Below are 20,641 nucleotides of genomic sequence, written 5' to 3' on the forward strand. Positions count from 1 at the left end.
GAACCACTGACAGCTGCGTCTGCTTGCCTAGCCCACGGGACTACACGTCACCTCTGAACATACCAATCTTCTAACCAGGTGAAACGGTTCCAATGAGTTCTATTAAAAGGCATCATAAAGATCCTTTTTTTAAAAAAAAAAAAAAAAAAGAGTGCTTACCTCATTGTGAGGACCAAAGTAATAAACAATGACTATAAGGCACTTACCACAGTGCTGGGACATGACAAGCAAGAGGCCATGAATGTGACCAAGAGCCAAGGAAGGGACTGGGGTCAGATTGCCTGGATATAAATCCCAGCTCTGCTACTTACTGCCTGCGTGACCTGGTGTAAGTCATAACGTCTCTGTGCCTCAATTTTCTCATCTGTAAAATGGGGATAATTAAAATCCTTATTTTATAGGATTGTTATGAGGATTAAATGGACTAGTGTTTGTAAAGCACTTAGAACAATGCCTGATACCTATCAAATGCTATCTAAACGCTATCTATTTGTTAAATAAAATACATATGTTCTCAGTATATGTTGGTCATTATTTTTATTATATTTTCGTTATTATTAACAACTTTATCATAGCCCCATAAGGGAGGCAGGACAAATATTATTATTTCACTTTTCAGGTGAAAGGTTAAAGTGACAAGGTCAGATCTTCTGCTTAGCTCCCCCACTGTCACTTGCCTGAACAACTATATTTTCTCACGGATCTGTGTCCCCAGGTGCTCCTGTTAACTTCTAGCCAAATCTGTTCATGCTGTTCTGCCGTTTAACACCTCTGATGGCGGCAGGTCCTTTTGGCCTCTGGAAAATCTCCCCTCCTTAGTGAGACCTGTGAGGCTTTTGGCTAGTTGGCCCTGGCTGATGTCATCAGACATCTGCAGTCCCTTCGTGATGTGTCACACCGCCAGGGCCCTGGCACACTGTTCCCTCAGCCTGGAATGGCCCTTTGCCTCTCCTCTACCCAGCGAAGCCCTCCTTCAGGTTCTAGCTCAAATGCCCCCTCCTCCTTGCTCCTACAGGCAGTCAGGCTGTCCTCGTCTGGGCTCCTAGCTGCGTGGCTCTAGAATTCCATTGTGCGGTACAGTTTTGTTTCAAAGAGATGGTCAACTCCTCCAGTACACTTCCCTTTCCTTGATGGGCAGGGACCATGCATCATTTACCTTTGTACCGCCCAGCCCCTGCCACATGCCTACCTCCTTGAGGTTGGGAGAGCCTGTGGCACATGGTCAATGCCCAGAGATCTTGAATGGAAAAATAATGATGAGAACTACAGCACTGTTGCCTTGCATCTCCAATGCACATCATGATTTCAAGGCTCTGACACCTTTGCATTTTCATCCTAGTTCTTCTCTGGGGTTGACTTGCAGCACTGCCTTCAGTAAGCTAGCTCATCCCCTGGGCCTCAGTTTTTCTACCTGTAAATGACCTGCAGTCGCCCTCATATCAAGGATCTTGTAGAAGTGAGTGGATGCTTACTGAAGAATTTGTTTAGGATGGAGCTCTAGACATACGGAGGGCATCAGTGTTTTGCACATCTTGCCCTTGGACTTCATGGCCGATCGCCTGGCCAGATGGGAACAACTACGGGAAAGCACAAGCCTGGGCATGGCTGCTAATGTGTGTTTTTCTGTGCCCTACCTAGTTGTGCAGTGCCTGGTGGAAATGGAGAGCTGTAAAGACTCATTATGTCCCGTGTAGCTGCAGGGATAAGTGTTCTTTTCCTGCGTTACTGATCGAGAGGCTGGCCCCCCGGGGGAGCCAGCCAGTGCACAGGTAAACCCTGCTGTAAGAAAACTCAGTATCCGAACATCCAAATCCGTACACTGGGAGATCATTAATGCAATCAGAAATGGTTCTCCATTGAAAGAAAGGATCCATCGGTATTTCCTTAAGCAGGAACCCCTGAATGTTTATGGGTTGAAAAATTAAAACCTACGTAATAAAGAGCTTGGTAAGGAAAGGAAGGCAGAAGATGCTAAAGCTGTGATATTAGTGTCCACTGTTGGGGAATGAGAAGTGAAGATATAAAACACCTCCGAGAAAGTGAGTCTCTTTGGAAATAGATGTGGATTTGCACACATTTTGTTTACAGGTATCTGTTTCAGAAGTAGGTCTGTGGTTTTAACACAGGGACCCCACACTATGTTTGCTTACGCGAAAGGCCTTACTCTATAAAGCATTGGTTTGCAAACTTTTCATTTCTTGAAACAACAAAATGCCTCCTCTCCCTCCACCTTTCTCCCCTGAAAAAGGGGAAGGTACCAACCTAGATTTGCGCTCTTTTAATTTTACCAAGTAAGAATTAAAAAAATAAATTTACCCTCGTAATTATTTCATAAACAGAGCATTTTCATTCAATGATTGGATAAGCATTTATTGAGAGTGTGTGTGCTCCAAATGTTGTGCTGAGTAGTGGCTGTTTAATGGCAAACAAGACAGGAGTGGCCCTTGCTCTAATGGGACTTAGAGTTGGGTGGGGGATTGGCGCGAAACAAGCCGATAAATAAGCACAGGTTCTAAGAAGGGATTCGAAGAAAAACAAGGGGCTAAGATCGAGGTGAGGAGAGGAGGCTGCCTTCCAGTGGCATGTCCAGGGAAGGCCTCCCCGTGGAAGGGACAATGAAACTGAGGCACAGAGGGAGAGAAGGAGCTGGCGGTGGAAAGGGCGATAAGTCTTCCAGGCAGAGGAAACTGCATGTGCAAAGGCTCTGAGGTGGGAAAGGACTTGGTGTGTTCAAGATAGAAAATCCAAAAAGTAAGACAAACATATCTCAGAATAAAGGATGGCTCTTTCAATGAAATATATTCAGTGTTTTGAAAAACTCAAAACAATGTCTGTCTTTCTGTCTTCCTCCCTCCCTTCCTGCCTCATTGTGCTGTGGCCTAGTAAAAGGTTTTCTTGTCTCACCACTGTTAAGCCTGTTAAAGAGGCGATGTCCTTTCCATGTGGGGAGTGTGGATCATGTAGGGGAGGAGCCTGGGGGATCAAGGTTAGGCTTAACAGATGACCTCCCTGACTCAGTGGATGGGCCTTGAGGCTGTTGAGCCTGTCCTGGAATCTCTTGGCGTTCTTGGAGTGTAATTTCTGTGTCCCTAAAACCAAGGCAGACCTGAGGCATTGCCACTGGCCTGAGAGTATTAATATCTGTCACATCTGTGAGTAAGCTGGTTACAGCCTCGTGGTCTGCGTGTTTGGGTGGCACTGACAACCGCAAGGCACTTCACCTCTCGGCTTCACGGTCTCCAGCCATTACAGGTTGCTCCCCAGACTTTGTTGTTTTCCCTGAAACAGGCTGGAACTGTTCCCTAGCAGAAAATGAGATGGGATTTCACAGAGCTTTTCCAAAGGCAAGCGACTCAAAGCTGTAAATTGAGTGAATAAGTCATTCATTCAGTTAACAAATATTTTTTGAGTGCCGACTGTATGCAGCTGTGTATATGGCTCCACTGGACTCCCTTGATCTGCACTTTGTCGTATTTTGCCATGGACTCTCCCCAGTGTATGGGCTGCCAGACGTAAGCTCTGCCAGGAGGAAGCTTCTCTTGATCTTCTGTTCTGACCCCCTCAGCACCTGGTTCCCCTTGACACCCCCAGGTGGAGCTAGTGAATCTTAAATTATGTCACCCGCCTTCAGATCCTCAGGGAAATCAGTGTCCTTAAGGACGTGGTTGGTTTTCTCTCTGACCAGTTCCAGCTCTTCCTCTTGGAGGAAGACCCTCACATCCTGCTTTCATCCATCCACTGTCCCTCATTGTCATGGAGCAATGTCCCTTGCCTAGGAGCGAGGGACTCCTGCTGTCTCTCACAAAGACTTGGTTTCTTCTGGAATTTTCTAGGAGTGTCTGTCTACTGTCTCCATAGAAACAGACTAGTATATTCTAAGGAGTTGGATCTCTTTCAAAAATAAAGTCTGCATGGTGGGGTGCGGATCCCACCATGAGGGGATGAAGATGGGGTGAAGATGGGGTGAGTGGGGAAAGGGAGGACCATATATGGATGGATTCTGAGTGCCCCCTCAGAATCCATCTATATATGGATGAATGGATATGGATTTTTTTTTCAAATGTCACTTCTTTTTATTTTATTATTTATTTAATTTTTTGCCTGCATTGGGTCTTTGCTGCTGTGCACGGGCTTTCTCTAGTTGCAGCGAGTGGGGGCTGCTCTTCGTTGCAGTGCACGGGCTTCTCATTGTGGTGGCTTCTCTTGTTGCGGAGCACCGGCTCTAGGCATGAGGGCTTCAGTAGTTGTGGCGTGTGGGCTTAGCTGCTCTGCAGCATGTGGGATCTTCCCGGACCAGGGATCAAACCCGTGTCCCCTGCATTGGCAGGCAGATTCTTAACCACTGCGCCACCAGGGAAGTGCACCACTGCACCATCTCGGGCCTCACAGCTCTAGGAAGAAGGCCTTGTCACCATCTTGCAGAGCAGGAAACTGTGTCTCAGAAGGTAAGCCACCTCTCCCGAGATCACTTGGCTTCTCTGTGGTGGAACCAGGCTTTGAGCCCGGTCTATGGGGCTCTGGAGCCCATGCATGTACCACTCTACCATGGTGACTCCTTTCCTGAGCTGAGAGCTCTCACTGGTTCCTGGCGAATAATGGCAGTGTGTGTGTGTGTGTGTGTGTGTGTGTGTGTGTGTGTGTTGGGGGGGCTCACTTTTTATCAACGTGGCTTAAGCTGTCTTGTTTTTCCTACGTTGAACTCTTGTCAAAGTAGGAAAAGAGGAAGAAAAGAGGAAGAACTCTTTTCTTCCTTCTTGCCATCTTTCCTCACCACATAAACTGCTTGTCTCTGGTGACTCAGTTATTTCCTCTCGCTCCTATTTTTGGGACAGGATGGGGTCTGATGGTTTGGGACAGGTTGAGCAGTGTTAGCTGAAGGCAACGAAGTCCATAAAGCCCGTCTTTATTGCCTGTCCTCCCTTTCTGCACTTTGTCCCTGGAGTCTCTCACCTCAAAGCACCCCTGAAGCCCTCCCTTCTGGGGACAGGCACCCCGGCCTCTCCTCCCAGGGCCATGCCCCACATTCTCGGCTGAGTCCCACCTGCCCAAATCCGGTTTTCAGTTTTTAACCCGGAAAGTGCCTTTTGAAGCCTGCAAACACTCCCTTCCCCTCCCTCCCTCTCTGTACTCGTCTCTTACCCACCTTCAGCTGTTACATAGAGGCCCAGGCAGAATTAGAATCCTCCGGAAGGGTTGTTTCTCCAGCTTTCAAAGGTCAAGGCCAAGGCCATGCTGATAGTCCAGCTGCCCCAACCTCTTCAAGGTCCTTGAGGGAACAGATGGGGCTCCCACTGTGTCCTCCACCTCCCAGCTCAGGCTGGGCCCAGGTGAGGATGACGTAACTGCTTCTGGGAGGAGGAGCTTAATCTTTTCATTTGTCACCCAGAGTGCAGCTTCTCTGGCTTCCAGGTTGTTGGCGTCTCTGTGTCATTGGGCAGGAAGGAGAGCTGGACCTGTGAGTTAAGGAGAGCACTTAGATACCAGCCACCTGGGAATCGCTCTCAATCCATCCATCAACCATCTATCTACCTATTCACCATCTGTCTTTTTCTGTCTATCTACACAAGGGCACATGTGTGTCAACACAGATACATCCATAGTTTGGAGCATTTTGCTTGCATAAGGAAACCAGCACTGGGTTCCCCCCAAAGCATAACTGGTCTTTGTGCATATTGGCTGGTCCCACAGAGCACAGTGTGCCCCTTCTGTCTGAGGTCTTTAATCTGTCTCGACTTCAGGAAGAGCATACTGAGGCTTCTTTCCTAATGTCCTGTGTTTTTGGTGGTGATGACAACGTTCGGTCCACTGAAGTTGTCTGCGACTGACATTCACATCTCTTACTTCTTCCCCTGTGATGGGAAAGGAGGCAGCTGGAGTACCCACTAGCCTGGCTGCTTCCACTAGCTGGTCATTACTTTTTGAGCAAACGACATTCCAGCTGTGTAAATGGCTTCATGTGTCCGTTAACTAAGTAGGTGGAGGACAGGGCCGAGGACCTGTTGTCACAGGGTCACTCTGTGTGTGACTGGCCTTTGTGCCCAGCCCCAGGTTGTATATCTTGTGGACATGAAACAAAAGGCTCCTTCTGTACGGGTGAGCAGAGATGGACCCCCTGCAGAGGCTGATGGCTGGTTGTCAACAGTCCTTTTGGGGTAGCATTCATTGTTTTGGTCAATTTATCAAGATTCTCAACCTTGCAGACAAAGACCATGGGTTTATAAGTTTCCCAACCTCAGCACTATTGGCATTTTAGACCAGACAGCTCTTTATTGTGGAGGCTGTTCCATGCATTATAGCAGGGGTCCCCAACCCCCTGGTTGCGGACCGGTACTGGCCTGTTAGGAACCAGGCTGCACAGCAGGAGGGGAGAGGCAGGCGGGCAAGTGAGCAAAGCTTCATCTGCTGTTCCCCATCGCTCACATTCCTGTCTGAACCATCCACCCCCCCGCCCCCCATCCGTAGAAGAATTGTCTTCCACGAAACTGGTCCCTGGTGCCAAAAAAGTTGCGGACCGCTGCATTATAGGATGTTTAGCAGCATCCCTGGCCTCTACCCACTAGATGCTAATAATATCTTGTTGCCAGTTGTGACAACTAAATACGTCTCCAGATATTACCAAATGCCCCCCATCCAGGACCAAACACCCCTAGTTGGGACCCACTAGGTTTGAACATGAGAGAGGCTCCAGGTATTTGGGGAAGCTAATGGTAACTGAGTGTTTGCAACGGATGTATAATGTCGGGGTGTCAGTTCATCCCGTTACAGGGAGAATTGGATGTTAGTCTAAAGTTTGAAAAAAAGGTTTATCAGCAACAGGTGGGGGAGGCCTGAGGCGTCAATTCCCACCACAAGATCCCCTCCCCTGTGGGCAGTGCTGGGCACTGTCATTGTATGCTTTGAGATTTCCCTCTTCCCTCATTCTCTTTGTTGGTCCCCCCTGCCCCAGCCCCAGCCCAGCCTCTTACTTTTTTGAGATTATGTTCAAGTGTTGAATCTGATTGAGATCTATTCTAAGTGATTGACTTTTTAATTTTTATGCTGATTCATGATTGTTGGAGGGCAAACTGTGTTTCTTATTTTAAAGTTTTTTCTTAAGGAGGATATCAGTGGAGTCAGGAGGGCTGACCCCCCCCCCCCCCCCCCCCCCCCCCGCCACACCCGAGCACCCAGGCTCCCGCGGAAGCTTTGCAAACCGGCCCCCCCCCCCCCCCGCCCCGCCGCTTTAGGCCATATCCCCAGGGTGTCCTATAGACCACGGGAAGAACTGTTTGGGTATCTGCCCATCTTTGTTTCCTCCAGCTCTTTCCCACTCTCAGGAATGCAATGGTTGGCACTGGGCACTTGGGAAATGTATACTGAATGGATGGATGGATGAATTGATGGTGAGTTGCATTTGAAAGACAGGGTCAGGGTTTTATCTAACAAGTATTTCAAGGTGTGACATATCTGAAATACATGTGCACAATACATAATATATAGTCATTAAACACACGTAGCATGTGGTTATGGCTTGGAAGAAATTTCCTCTCACTCCTTTGCAATCTGGATCAAACAAATCATGGCTCCCCGTAAAACAATTAAAATACTCAGATTGCCTGTCCTGAGTTCACACAGAGCTTGTTTGCTGAAGTCCCTTCCCAGGGATCACAGTCCAAAGCAGTGGAATCCGAATTCACACAGTAACAGCATTCCTTGTCTGCTTCCTGTCTCTCTCTGACGGAGCTGTGGGCTGCCTGCCAGAGAGTGAGTGAGGGAGTGGGGCCGGAGGGCTGAGAACTGTGATGAGGTGCACTAGGTGAAGGGGACACACCCCCAAAGCTGGGAGTAGACACCTCCCCACCCCTCTGGGAGTTGAGAGTAAGTGAAGTGATGCACCATCATTTCAGCCTATTGGTTGGTGAGAGAACTAACCACCTGGAATGTTGGAGGAACTGGCATTCCTCCTAGGGATTTGAGGATACCCTGGAGAGCCCCCCAGGAATGGCTTGGGCAGGAACACTGGGGCCCCTCGTCTATGAGTGAGGGAGAAGCTTATGTCCTGAGAGGTACAGTACGAGGCACCAGGATGCTGAGAAGATGTTCACGTCTTAGGTAGAAATCTGTGGCATTTGGGTGGATGGAGTTTTAGGTAGGTCCCTGCCCACTAAATGCCAATAATTCATGCTCACTAAAACCCAGTAGCCCTCTTTTCCCTCCCTTGTTTCCTAGTGTCCCTCTAGGAAGGGCATACTGTACCCCGGTGAGACCCCAACTTTGTGCATTGATTCATGCATCATTCATTCATTCACCTAATAAGTGTGCGTGATAGTTAAGGCCATTTCTGCCTATCATGGCAACACAGTTGGGAAGAAGACTGATCAGCCTCCTGCACGCCAGCACCTCGCTTGGAGCTCAAGGTTGTTAGTTGTTCGTTCTCAGAAAAATCCTAAGTTATGTGGTGTTGGTAGAGCAGGTAATTGCCTGTGGTTCACAAAAAGTCTGCCTGCTCTGAGTTTTAGAAATGAGGAAACAGGCTTTGTAACTCGACCAAGGTCAGCCTGCTAGTTAAGAGGCAGAGCTGGGATTGGGACCCATTTGCACAGTTCCACATTGCCTTGGGAAGCAAGACACACCCTTGGGGAAAGTTAAATAACAGGAGTTACATAACCCAGGACAATAATGCAGGGGATGTCACAGGGCAGAGTGTGATGAAATGCTAGGTGGTATGGAAAAACCAGTTGTCAGGGAGATCAGAGGGTGGAATTCTTAGAGGGCTGGGTCATCTGGAAGATTTGAAGGAGAACATGGAGCTTGAACTAGACCCCGAAGGATGGGTAGGGTCTGATGGGCAGAAAGCAGCAGGGTTATTCAGATTTAGTTTCTTAAGAAACAGATGGGATGTGAGCATCTTTCTTACGAACCAGTGGTTCTCAAACTTTTGGGTCTCAAGAGCAAAACTGAAATGATTTCAATTTAAATATTTTAAAATCACTGAGGACTCCAGAGAATTTTTTGTTTATGTGGGTTATATCTATCAATATTTAGCACATTAAGATTAAAACCAATACATTTTAAAACTAATTAATTAAAAAGAAACCCATTTCTTGTTAATGTAAGAGCATATTTTTGTGCAATATTAACTACATTTTCCACAACAAAAATCTTAGAAGCGTGGCATTGCTTTACAGTTTTGCCAAATCTCTTTAATGTCTGGCTTAATAGACATCAGCTGGATTCTTCTATCTGCTTCTGCACTGTTGCCATATCACACGTCATGTAGCCCCTGGAAACCCCACTGGACACTCCTGAGAGTATGAGTGAAAGAGACCAAAAAGAATGTGTTTGTATTATTCTGAAAATAATTTTGACCTTGCAAACCAACTGAGAACGTCTCAGAGACCCCCAGGTATCCCCGGATCACACGTTGGGAACCACTGCTAGGAATCAATAGAACTTTCACGTAGGCAGAAGAGGGTGCTGTACTTGGGATGATGGTCTTGGTGAGTCTCCCTTGGGAAACAAGAAGAAGAAAGAAAGCAGATGGGACACCATCCTTTCACTTCCTGGAATGATCGTGTGATCTGACTCTTGAATCTGAGTGTACTAACCAGGTGTGATTCAGTGCTGGTGACAGATTTGGCCTGTTTCCATTTGGAGTTCTCATCTCACCTTTTGTGTGTAACAAAGACACCTCATGGCTCTCTTCATAGAAACCCAGGAATACACTGTTGTCAGTTAGAAGCTAAATTCACAGCATTTCTTCTCCATTTCCTGACAGTGGGAAACAAGCAGAGTATGAGAGGCGACTTCTACCCTCTTGGAGCTTTCAGTCCACATGGTTTACACATGTGGTTTTCCACCCCTAGAGATTCTTGGGAGAAAATGCTGTGAATTCTCCCTGCTAAAATATGCAATAGGGGAAGAGAGGCCCTGGTGAGCCCAGAACCCAGTTCCCATGTGTTTTCCTGATAGTAATTAGAGGGTGCCTGCCTGAGCCCCAGGAATCTTTCAGGGCCTGAGGTTTAAGTGTTAATTTTCAACACAGATGTTGCTTCTGGGCTTCTGTGCTCTAGGTTAAGTGTGTGCTGCTTGTTGCCGTCCGTTGGTAAGGGACCGTCCTTTTTCCTAGCCAGTTTGTCCCGTGGATGGTCATGATTCACCATTCACTTCTGCCCACTGTGGAGTTTCTGCTGCTCAGGATAGCTTACTGGTTTTGAGTTGAACATTCCAACACGTGTTCTTTTAATTTCTTCATGCTGTGATGACATGGCCTGTTTTTACATTCTTTTAGGAGATCCGGATTTTAGTTCTTGTTTTGTGAGCAGTTTAAACAGTCTAGAATCTCTAGTTACCACTGCCTGGCTTCAGATCCTGGTCAGTGTGCTGGGGTCTCCACTGCCTAGTTTTGCTTCTCGGGATCTATTTTTCTTAAACAAAATATTACTGATTTAACGAATCAGATGTGTCCTGGGAGCCTTTGGCTTCTTATAGTGCCTTGTGTTTCAGCTCCCCTGTTTTCCCAGGTGACATGAAAGGCCTTGTAGGGTGGCTGTAGGGCAGTGGAAAAGGAATTGGAACTGGATTCCAGTGCCGACTTCGCTGTGTGTTGGCTGGGTGACCGTGGTTAAGCCACTTAACCTTTCTGAGCCTCACTTTCCTGATGGGAAACAGGTATAAGAGTGCATGTGAAGGCTTAGTATGGTCAGGCTCCTTTCAGTTTAAAATTTGGCCTTAGAGTTCTAATTAATAGACCTGCCATTCGCTGAGAAAATTTTCTAGGTGAGGACATATTCCCGGATGTGTGTCATAGTACAATTACTTATCTGCCCAAGGTGAACTTAATTTTCTATGACTGGGTATAGTTGATCTTTATTAGGCCAATGGTGCTATCTTCTCCTGAGAAGAGAATTAGGTGTACATTAAGAATGCTTTACTTACACATTGAAGCCACAGTTATCTATTCCGTGTGAGCCAAGCGCAAGGTGAAATGGGAGATAAAATAAAACCCTTTGGAAGTCCTTTCATGAGCACGAGATGTGTTTGGAGGACAGAAGACAAGCAATGGCAGAACGCTTTGTATGTCCAGTGAGTGCTCAGCAGTAAATGTGAGCGGGTGTCCCTAATGGGAGAGACACTGGGTGCAGTATTACCAGTGGAGGCTTCCAGGATGAGGGGGCAGGGGTGTTGAACTCTGCCTTCAAGGATAAGAGGATTTGGACTGGGAGGGAGGGCATTCCCAGTAGCTTAGAGGATTTGGCCAAGCTTTTGTGCAACATCTGTCATTCCGCCCAGATGTGCTGGCTGTCACTTAAGCCCTGATGACACTGGTTTCTTGCCATTGCCGTGGTCTCTGTGTCTTGGCTCCACGCTTGGGGCATGTATTTTCACACTGTATCAGAACTCTGGGAAGCCAAGAAGGACACCATTGATGCTGAAGCCCTGACTGGTTTAAACTAGGCTAAGGGAGGGGGAGTATTGTGTAAACACCGTGCCTCACTCTCTGTTTAAGTGTGTTTTTTAAAGTGTGACTTCACATCCTTTCTGAAAGCCTTTTGTAGTCCATCAAGGGAGTAAGGTGATGGGTGAGAAGCCATTCTATATAAATTAAAGGCACTTTGGCTTTTGGCTTCAAAGAACGAAGAATCAAGGTTAGGGTGAAGAGACATCTCTCCCTCCTGATTTCAGGGGAAACTGTTTGTAACAAGACCTGAATTGCCTTCTTGGTACCTAGATGGCCAGAAACTTCTCTAGCTGCTGGTCTAGAAAACCCAAGCATAACAATGCAAACAATGCCAGTTGTGGTTAACCAGTGGCACTCCACCCCCTCCTCACCCCTCCCCCAACACTCCCACGCCAGACACACTCGCTCACTCTTCCCATGCCCCTGTTGTGCACGTAGCTTCCTTTGGTGAAGGAAGGTTCCCCATTAGGTTTTATCTCTGCTCTCACTTCTTCCCCCATTTCCAACCCTCTCTCCTTTCCCCTGTCCCACTGGGGACCTCCTTTTCTACTATGGTACAAAGGTACATGGCCGCCATGATGACTCAGGAGCCTGGGCCCCTTCCTTTAGAGCCTTTTCAATGGTTCAGAATCCTCATCCTGGGCATGTAAAGGGGCTGATATCACATCACTGATACCAGGAGTCCTGGGTTGGTTAAGTGAGGCAGTTAGTGCAGTGGAGGGCATAATGCAGTCCCTTATTGGTTTGTGAGAGACTGAGCAAGAATAGTAGAGAGAAAGTGGATGGAAGCCTCCATGAAACCCACCTCCAGCTTAAACACATGCCCTCTTAGCTGGAGTCAGTTGCATCATCTTTATTGTCAAAGAGTATGTTCCCAATTTGGATGGCCTAGGATATACCAGTGCAGATGTGGTGATAAGCTAGCTGAGGGGCTCCTGCCTGCATCTTCCACCATTGCATCTGTGTTTCTCCCTCTCATTCTCTTTTCTGTCTTTCTTCTCCCCTTCTTATAGCAGTAGCCTGAAGGATATTACTCAGACCCCATAAGGCTATGACCTCTGGCTTACGTGAATTTTAACAGAGTATTGGAGGGACATGTGTACTCAAGAATGTAACCATTTTTGAATCTGTACTAGAGATTCTAGGCTGTGCCAGAGGCTTCATCCTCTACGGGACTTATTTTTCAGGTTTGAGCAGAAAATAGTCCAGGGGACATTGGTAGTGTAATTGATCAGCCTGCATGCTGACTCTGATGCAGAGTGGGGGCTGAGGGATGCTCTGGTTATCCTTCACAGGGAGAAAACTGGTATGTTCACCTCACCCCAAGGAAGATAGACTTGGCAATGGCTTAGAAGTCTACCAAACTGGAGGCAGGGTTCTAGACCCTTCTGGGTTCTTATGATCCATATGATCTCCAGATCACTATGGAGAAGATCTTTGGGTCACGGGCATATTCTGCATTTTTTTAAAGGATATAGGGTCATAATTTTATAGTGCAATGACACTGACAAGCATGGATGCTTTTGAGTCCCTTCATTAACCTTGGATTAGAAAAGAGGAAGAAAATGGGAACCACACGTCAGAAGAACAGCACTTGGGGGTACAGTAGTGTTGCCGAGGACACCAAGCCTGAATTGCCATTTGGGGCTTAACAGAGCACAACATTTTTTTTTTTTTTTTTTGCGGTACGCGGGACTCTCACCGCTGTGGCCTCTCCCGTTGCGGAGCGCAGGCTCCGGACGCGCAGGCTCAGCGGCCATGGCTCACGGGCCCAGCCTCTCCGCGGCACGTGGGATCTTCCCGGACCGGGGCACGAACCCGTGTCCCCTGCATCGGCAGGCGGACTCTCAACCACTGCGCCACCAGGGAAGCCCAGAGCACAACATTTTTAACTGTCAAGAGCTTTCATCACCACCAATTTCTTTTCTGTCACTTAAGAGACACTTCTCCCAAGAAAAAGAAATCAACTTTGTGTGTATGCCCAACAGATCATAGGAGACAGAGAGTTATTATTTGTAAAGTGTTTAAAAAATTTTTTAAATAAACTTTTACATCCATGGGCCATGAAAATGCTATCCCCCAGATATTCCTGAAAGGAAACCAAATCCCACTGGTGTGAAACGACACGTGGAGACTGTTAATGAAAATTTTGAGGTGAAGGAAATAGGAATGTGGAAAATGGTGGAAGCTTGGGTGCTTTTGAACCAGGAAGAAGTGTCAGGCCGTAGTCTAGGGACTGGTAAGAAGGTATTTTAGGGCCAGTTGATTACCATGGTTAGTGAGCGCTCTGCTTTGCTTTTAGGGAAGAGGGGTGTTACAACTACCGTCAGGGGGGCAAGGCGGCATGACTTCACTGAGAGACACACAGTCTTTGCCTCTGGTTGACACGTAGTGTTTTCCCGTGGTTTAAAGATGGAGGCCACTTGCTGAAGAGATTGCCTACTTTTCACAGCTCAGCCTCTTGGACCCAGAGTGTTTGCTTTGAAAGAGCAGCCCCTGTGGTTTTCTGGTTAATATTTCAGGACCATCAGTTCTAGGACTTATGTGGGTCTGATGTGTAAATGTACCCTTTGGGAGAGATGCCCAAAGGGGTGGGGAGATGAGTATTATTAGAGTAATAAGCGTCTGTCTGGAGACTTCTCATTGACTGAGTTTGTCTTAAGGTGTTTTGTTTCGTTTTGTTTTGTTTTGTTTTTGTGGTACGTGGGCCTCTCACTGTTGTGGCCTCTCCCGTTGCGGAGCACAGGCTCCGGATGCGCAGGCTCAGCGGCCATGGCTCACGGGCCCAGCCGCTCTGCTGCATGTGGGATCTTCCCGGACGGGGGCACGAACCAGTGTCCCCTGCATCGGCAGGCGGACTCTCAACCACTGCGCCACCAGGGAAGCCCTTGTTTTGTTTTTAAATCATGGTAAGAACATTTAACATGAGGTCTACCCTTTTAACAAAAACTTTAAGTGCAGGGACTCCTCTGGTGGCACAGTGGTTAAGAATCCACCTGCCAATGCAGGGGACACGGGTTTGAGCCCTGGTCCGGGAAGATCCCACATGCTGTAGAGCAGCTAAGCCCGTGCACCACAGCTACAGAGCCTGCGCTCTAGAGCCCATGCTCCGCAACAAGAGAAGCCACCGCAGTGAGAAGCCCGTGCATCGCAAAGATAGAGCAGCCCCCTCTCGCCACAACTAGAGAAAGCCCGCCTGCAGCAATGAAGACCCAATGCACCCAAAAATAAATAAATTTATTTAAAAAAAAAGAAAAAATAAAGACTTCTACAGATTTCTTTAAAAAAAATTTAAGTGCACAATGCAGTGTTGTTAACTATAGGTACCCATTGTACAGCAGATCTCTAGAACTCATTCATTTTGCATAATTAACACCCTATATCCATTGAACAGCAACTTCCTAATCCCCCTCCCTCCAGGCCCTGGTAGCCACCATTCTATTCTCTGTTTCTATGAGTCTGACCATTTTAGAGACCTCTTATATAAGTGGAATCATGTAGTATTTGTCCTTCTGTGTCTGGATTCTTTTACTTCGTGTACTGATCTCCAGATTCCTCCACGTGGTCACACATGGTATAATTTCCTTCTTTTTAAAGGCCAAATACTATTCCGTTGTATGCATATACCACATTTTCTTTAGCCGTTCATCTGTCGAGGGATATGGAGGTTGTTTCCCTGACGTGGCTGTTGGGAATAATTAAGTTTTCCTTCTTTAGTTCTCATATTCATTTTATGAATGAAGGAAAGACACTTGGGGACATTAAGTGTCATGGTCATAATTATGGAGTATGTCATGGAATATGGAGTAAGAAGGAGGCCTAAGCCTAAAGACAGAGGTCTTCTGAACTCCTGGATTTTCCTCCTCCAGCAGGCTGCCATAGGTGATGCCAATTAAGCGTTAGAGACGGCTTCCCACTCCACAGGGGCTTGTCCTACCTTCCACCCCAGTCCTTGAAATTCTGCCTTTAGAAAGTCTGCCCTGCAACTGAAACCTTTTTATGGCTAGGTTAAAGTACAGATGTCCTAGAGAAGGACCACACCATCTTATCAGTCGTTTGAACATCAGTAGAAATGAAATTTATAAGAGTTTTACCTGGGACAGACTGTCATTGAAGGTGAGGAGATAATATAGGGGCTCTGGTCACCCCAGGGCAGACAAGAGGCCCCACATGAGGAGGCTGAGGACAGACAAGTCCCAGGAATCTGGGTTTTTCTGTAGGTGAACTCTGAATGTCAATGTAAGTACATTCTACCCCGACTGATAATATTAAGGTCTCGGCTAGTTTGAGGCTCTTTGTGTGCTGATATCAACTCACAGGGCGACTGTATGCTTCCGAGTACCTGTCATTACAACCAGAAGATTACATACTAAATAATCAAATACAGTATTATTGGTCATAGCCCTTGTTATTTAGGTTTACCACAGTCTATTTGGTTACACGTTTTACAAATAGCTTATTTTGGGCAGTAGTAGTGCTGGTAACAATAATAATACTATTTTTTAAATTAATTAATTAATTTGTTTATCTTTAGCTGCGTTGGGTCTTTGTTGCTGCGCGCGGGCTTTCTCTAGTTGTGGGGAGCGGGGGCTACTCTTTGTTGCGGTGCGCGGGCTTCTCATTGCAGTGACTTCTCTTGTTGCGGAGCATGGGCTCTAGGCGCGTGGGCTTCAGTAGTTGTGGCACACGGGCTCAGTAGTTGTGGCTCATGGGCTCTAGGGTGCAGGCTCAGTAGTTGTGGCACACGGGCTTAGTTTCTCCATGGCATGTGGGATCTTACCGGACCAGGGCTCGGACCCATGTCCGCTGCACTGGCAGGCAGATTCTTAATCGCTGCGCCACCAGGGAAGTCCAATAATACTATTTTAGATGTCACTTCCCCCAGGGAGCCTTCGTGGATCCTCCATGTCAGGCTATGTGCAGCTTTCTATGTGCTTCTGTGGTATCTTGCCTCACTTCCGCCAGTCAGTACCTAACACACTATTTGATGTTTTCCTGTTCGTTTGTTTCTTTTCTTTCTCAAGTAGAATTCCACATCTGGACCACAGAACAAAAAAATGACATGAATGACTATTTTCTCGATCCTCCCAAGGACGGTACATAACTAGGACAACTGTAGATGCACAGGAGAGATACTAATTCACTATGATTAATAGATGCCCAAGATCAGAGGTTGGCAACTTTTTGCCACGAAGGGCCAGATAGGAAATGTTTTTAGCTTTGTGGGCTATACAATCTCAGTCAAAACAATTAACTCTGCTATTGTAGCGCAAAAGCAACCACAGACAATTCAAATAAATGAGTTAATAAATTAATTAATGTTTCAATAAAATTTTATGTCCATGAACAGGCAGTGGCTGGGATTTGGCCCAGGGGCTGTAGTTTGCTGACCCCCATGGCTTAGGGCATTAGGGCTTGTTCCTCTCTCAGAGCTTGTTTGAGAAAGTACTAGATTGATGGTGAGCTTGGTGAGGGCAGGGATTCTGGCCACTCACCACCATCTCCCTGGTGGCTGGCCTGTCTCGGTACATAGCAAGTACTCAACAGATACTAGCTCTTATTCATAAATTCATTGAACAAGTATTTATTGAGTGTTTACTATATTCCAACTCCATTCAAGAAGCTTTGGATACATCAGTACAGAAAACCGAGATGCCTGTGTTCATGGAGCTTGAATGGAAGACAAATAATAAACACTAAACGGAGTAAATAGTAAATGATATAGTATGTGACGAGATCATAAAAACTATGGTAAAAAAAATACCAAGCAGGGTAAGGGGCACTGGAAGCCCCTGGGTGCTGAGGGAGTGGGCAGGCTGGGGTGTGATTAGTCACTAGTACATACGGTCAGCATTGGCCTCATTGAGAGGATGGGGTTTGAGCCAAGAGTTGAAGCAGGTCATGGAGTCGGCCAGGTAGCTGCCTGAAATGCCATTTCTCCCCGCTTCCACATCCCCACATGCCGTCCTCCTCTCTTACCCCAGGTAGTTGGTAGGTAGAGCTCAGGGCTTAGGGAGTTATGGATTCCAGATGACTCTGCCTGGCACCCTGTGGTCTCAGTCTGTCTGCTGAGTCATGATCTGCCCTAGGCCTGCTGAACCCCGCCTTCTCAGAACTCCGATTTCACAGCGAGCCAGTGTCTCGTGCCATCCAGTGTGGAACTGTTACTGTGTAACAGTTCTTGGGGTGGTCTCAAGAAAATCTTCTTGAAGGCAGGGCCATCCCCTACTTTTTATGGGCATATACCATACAACAGATGGCACAGCACGGAACGTGCCATCGAGGCTGGGTGATCGTGAATTGGTTAAAAAGTGCCCAGTTTAGGTTGTTTGGGTTGGAATTGCAGCCCGATGGACAACATTAAACTGAAATTCAGTTCTGGTCTACAGTCGACCCTCATCTTAGGCAAGGAGTGCAATCCTGAAAGGCAGCATATTCCTCTGGGCAATTGCACGGTTGCCTGTGTTGCGTGGCTTGGGCATTGGAAGTGAGTGAGTGTCTGGGGAACAGCCCGCTCTGTGGTGCCTCTTTGGAGTCTGGCACGTGGGAGAGGAGGGAGGTGCCCAGGTCTGTGCTCCCACCTTCCTGGAAGCAGCAGGACTTTGACCTGAGCCTTTAGTGTCAAGATAACCCGTGAGCCTCAGCGTAGGTGGTGCACGGACCCCCTACAGGCTTGAAGCATTCATTCCCCCAGCTACCGGGAGGGATGACTGACGGCTCGGCTCGCAGTCACCACAGGCCCCTCTCTTCCAGGCTGTTGCCTTCAGAGGAAGAGAGCCTTCTGGCCCAAGGTCCACCCCTCCCTGGGGGCAGCCCCTATGGAATGACCTGCTTCTGGGGAGTCAAAAGGCCCTGCCCCCTTACCTCAACTCTGTAAAGCCATCCTCGCTGCAGAGCACCCCTGAGACTTGGCTAAGACCTTTAAGGATGCATCACAGTCCATTGGGCCCCATCCCGCTTCCGTCACTCCTCCCACAGGGGTTGATGCTGAGAGCAGTCCCCAATAAACCTCCTGCACACAAATCTCCATCTCAGAGTTGGCTTTCCGGGGACCCAACCTGTGACACTAGGCCAGGCCAGCCTCTGGTGGAAACAGTTGCCGGGGATGTGGGCAGATTCCTGGAGCCATAGGGACAGACATGACTGCCACGCTCTCTGTGGTCCATCACCCTGGGGGGTGTCTTGGGGTCTACGGTAAGGCTGTCCACCATCGCTGTCCGCACTAGAAGTTTATGTCTTTGAGTTAAATGTGCTCCCTGCTTCAGGCTCTCCTATGGCTCTATGCATTCCTCAGAGATTGTCACCTCGGTATGAACAAATATCTCAGAGTGATTTAGTCCCTGCTCTTAGCTCTTAGTAACCTAACGAATCTGTAAGACACGGGGGCAGTGCAGTCTGGGGCTAAGGACGTAGACTTTGAATGGGGACTGCTTGGGTTTGCATTTCAGCCCCTTACCTGTTAGCTTCGGTGACCACAGGCAAGTCCTTTAACCTCTCTGTGCCCAGCTTCATCATCTGGGAAACGGGGTTAATGATGGTGCTCACTTCATAGGGTTGTTTTGCAGATTAAGTTAAGTAGTGCCTGTAAAGCAGTTATGGGGGTACAGGACACACACCTGTGTGAGTGTTGGCTCTTGGAAGAGTAATAGGAAGGGAAAGGAGCTCAGGGGAGATGGGAGGAGGCAGAAAAGTAAAATGTTCGCCAAAGAGGAAATAGCTCTTAGAATGTGACCGTTTTGTATATTTTGTCTGAAGATGCACATGCAAATGAATGAGGCAGGCAGGCCAGACCCTTATCCTGGGGAGGATGGGAGCAAGGACAGGAGACACTGCTCATAAAAGCCAGGGCTCAGACTCTAGCGTTGGGGGCGGGGGGGGAGTGGGGAAGGGAACTAACGTTAATTGGGCACCTACTGTGTGCTAGGTGCTGTGCTAAGCCCTTCCGTATATTTTCCCATTTATTCCTTACCGTTTCCATTTGACATACGTACTTTCATTCCTGTTTCGTAGGTGGGTGGGAAACTGAGGTTGTGAGAGATTAAGTTGCTTGCCCCAAATTAGAGAGCTATTATGTGATAGGCAGGGTTGGAAGGCAGGTCTGTGTGACAATAGGGCCCGTGTTCCTGTGGCTAGGTCACACTGCCTATAGCATTTTGCTTCAGTGCTGTCATGTGCCAGGGCCAGAAGGGCATGAGGAGAAATCAGTTGCTTAAGGTTAAATCAACCTGTTAGGCAAATCAGACGGAGAAGCCACCTCCTCCAGGAAGCCTTTCCTGAGTTCCCTTGTCCTGGAGTCTGCCCCTTTCTCTGATTTCTCTGATGCTGATGGCATCTCCATCAGCTTTAAAGCTCCTCTCACTTCCTGCCAGGTGTTGTGTTTACCTGAGGAGCCGTTCTCAGTCCTGTTAACACAGTCCAGTTTCTAGAGAACATGAGAGGCTGAACCTCTTTCCTTCCATTGACCTGCACATTGCCTGTCCCCTAGCATCCTCCAAAGTGTGCGGGAAGTCTCATGGAAAGAATGAACAAGTAGGAACACTAGACAGTAGTAAGTGACTGGGTCCTGCAGCCTCAGGTGTTTTAGAAATCCGACGGATATAAGCATCATTTTGGAGACGGGGAGTCAGGGGAGACTTCTCTGAGGAGGTGAGGCCCAAACCCGGATCTTGGAGAATGGGAACAATTCGGGGATGGGTTGGGCAGAGGGAAGAGGGGCACCATCATTCTGAGGGGGAGCTGTCACCTTTGGGGGAGGGGCAGCTGTCAGTTGTGGGTGCCTCTCCTGCTGTGTGCTGTCAGGGCCGAACCTGGTGACCAGTGTCTCTCCCGCCACACAGGGGGCTGGACGGTTCCCCTGGGGGAGTGTGGATATGCCAGCCTTGCCAACTTGAGACCAAATGTTCCTCCTACACAGCTGTCTTCAGAATGAAATCCTGACGGCAGGTGGGTGAGCGAGCGAGCATGAATTACCCCTGGCCCACGTCCTGGCGCGCTTACAGGCTGCCTGCTTGCCTGAGCTTCCTCTCATCTTTTAGATGAATCAGGAACCCCCAAACACTCCTCATGGAGTCATTCCCCCTCCCACTCCTTGCCCTGGCAGAGTCAAGGCCTGCCAGTCATGGGACACTCTGTGCTCTTCCTTGGGAAACTCATACACGTGTTACCTGTCTACCTTTCACACGGGCGGGCCGAGAGGCAGGG

Source organism: Lipotes vexillifer, unplaced genomic scaffold (genome assembly GCF_000442215.2).
Source record: "Lipotes vexillifer unplaced genomic scaffold, Lipotes_vexillifer_v1.1 scaffold666, whole genome shotgun sequence".
Taxonomy (NCBI): Eukaryota; Metazoa; Chordata; class Mammalia; order Artiodactyla; family Lipotidae; genus Lipotes; species Lipotes vexillifer.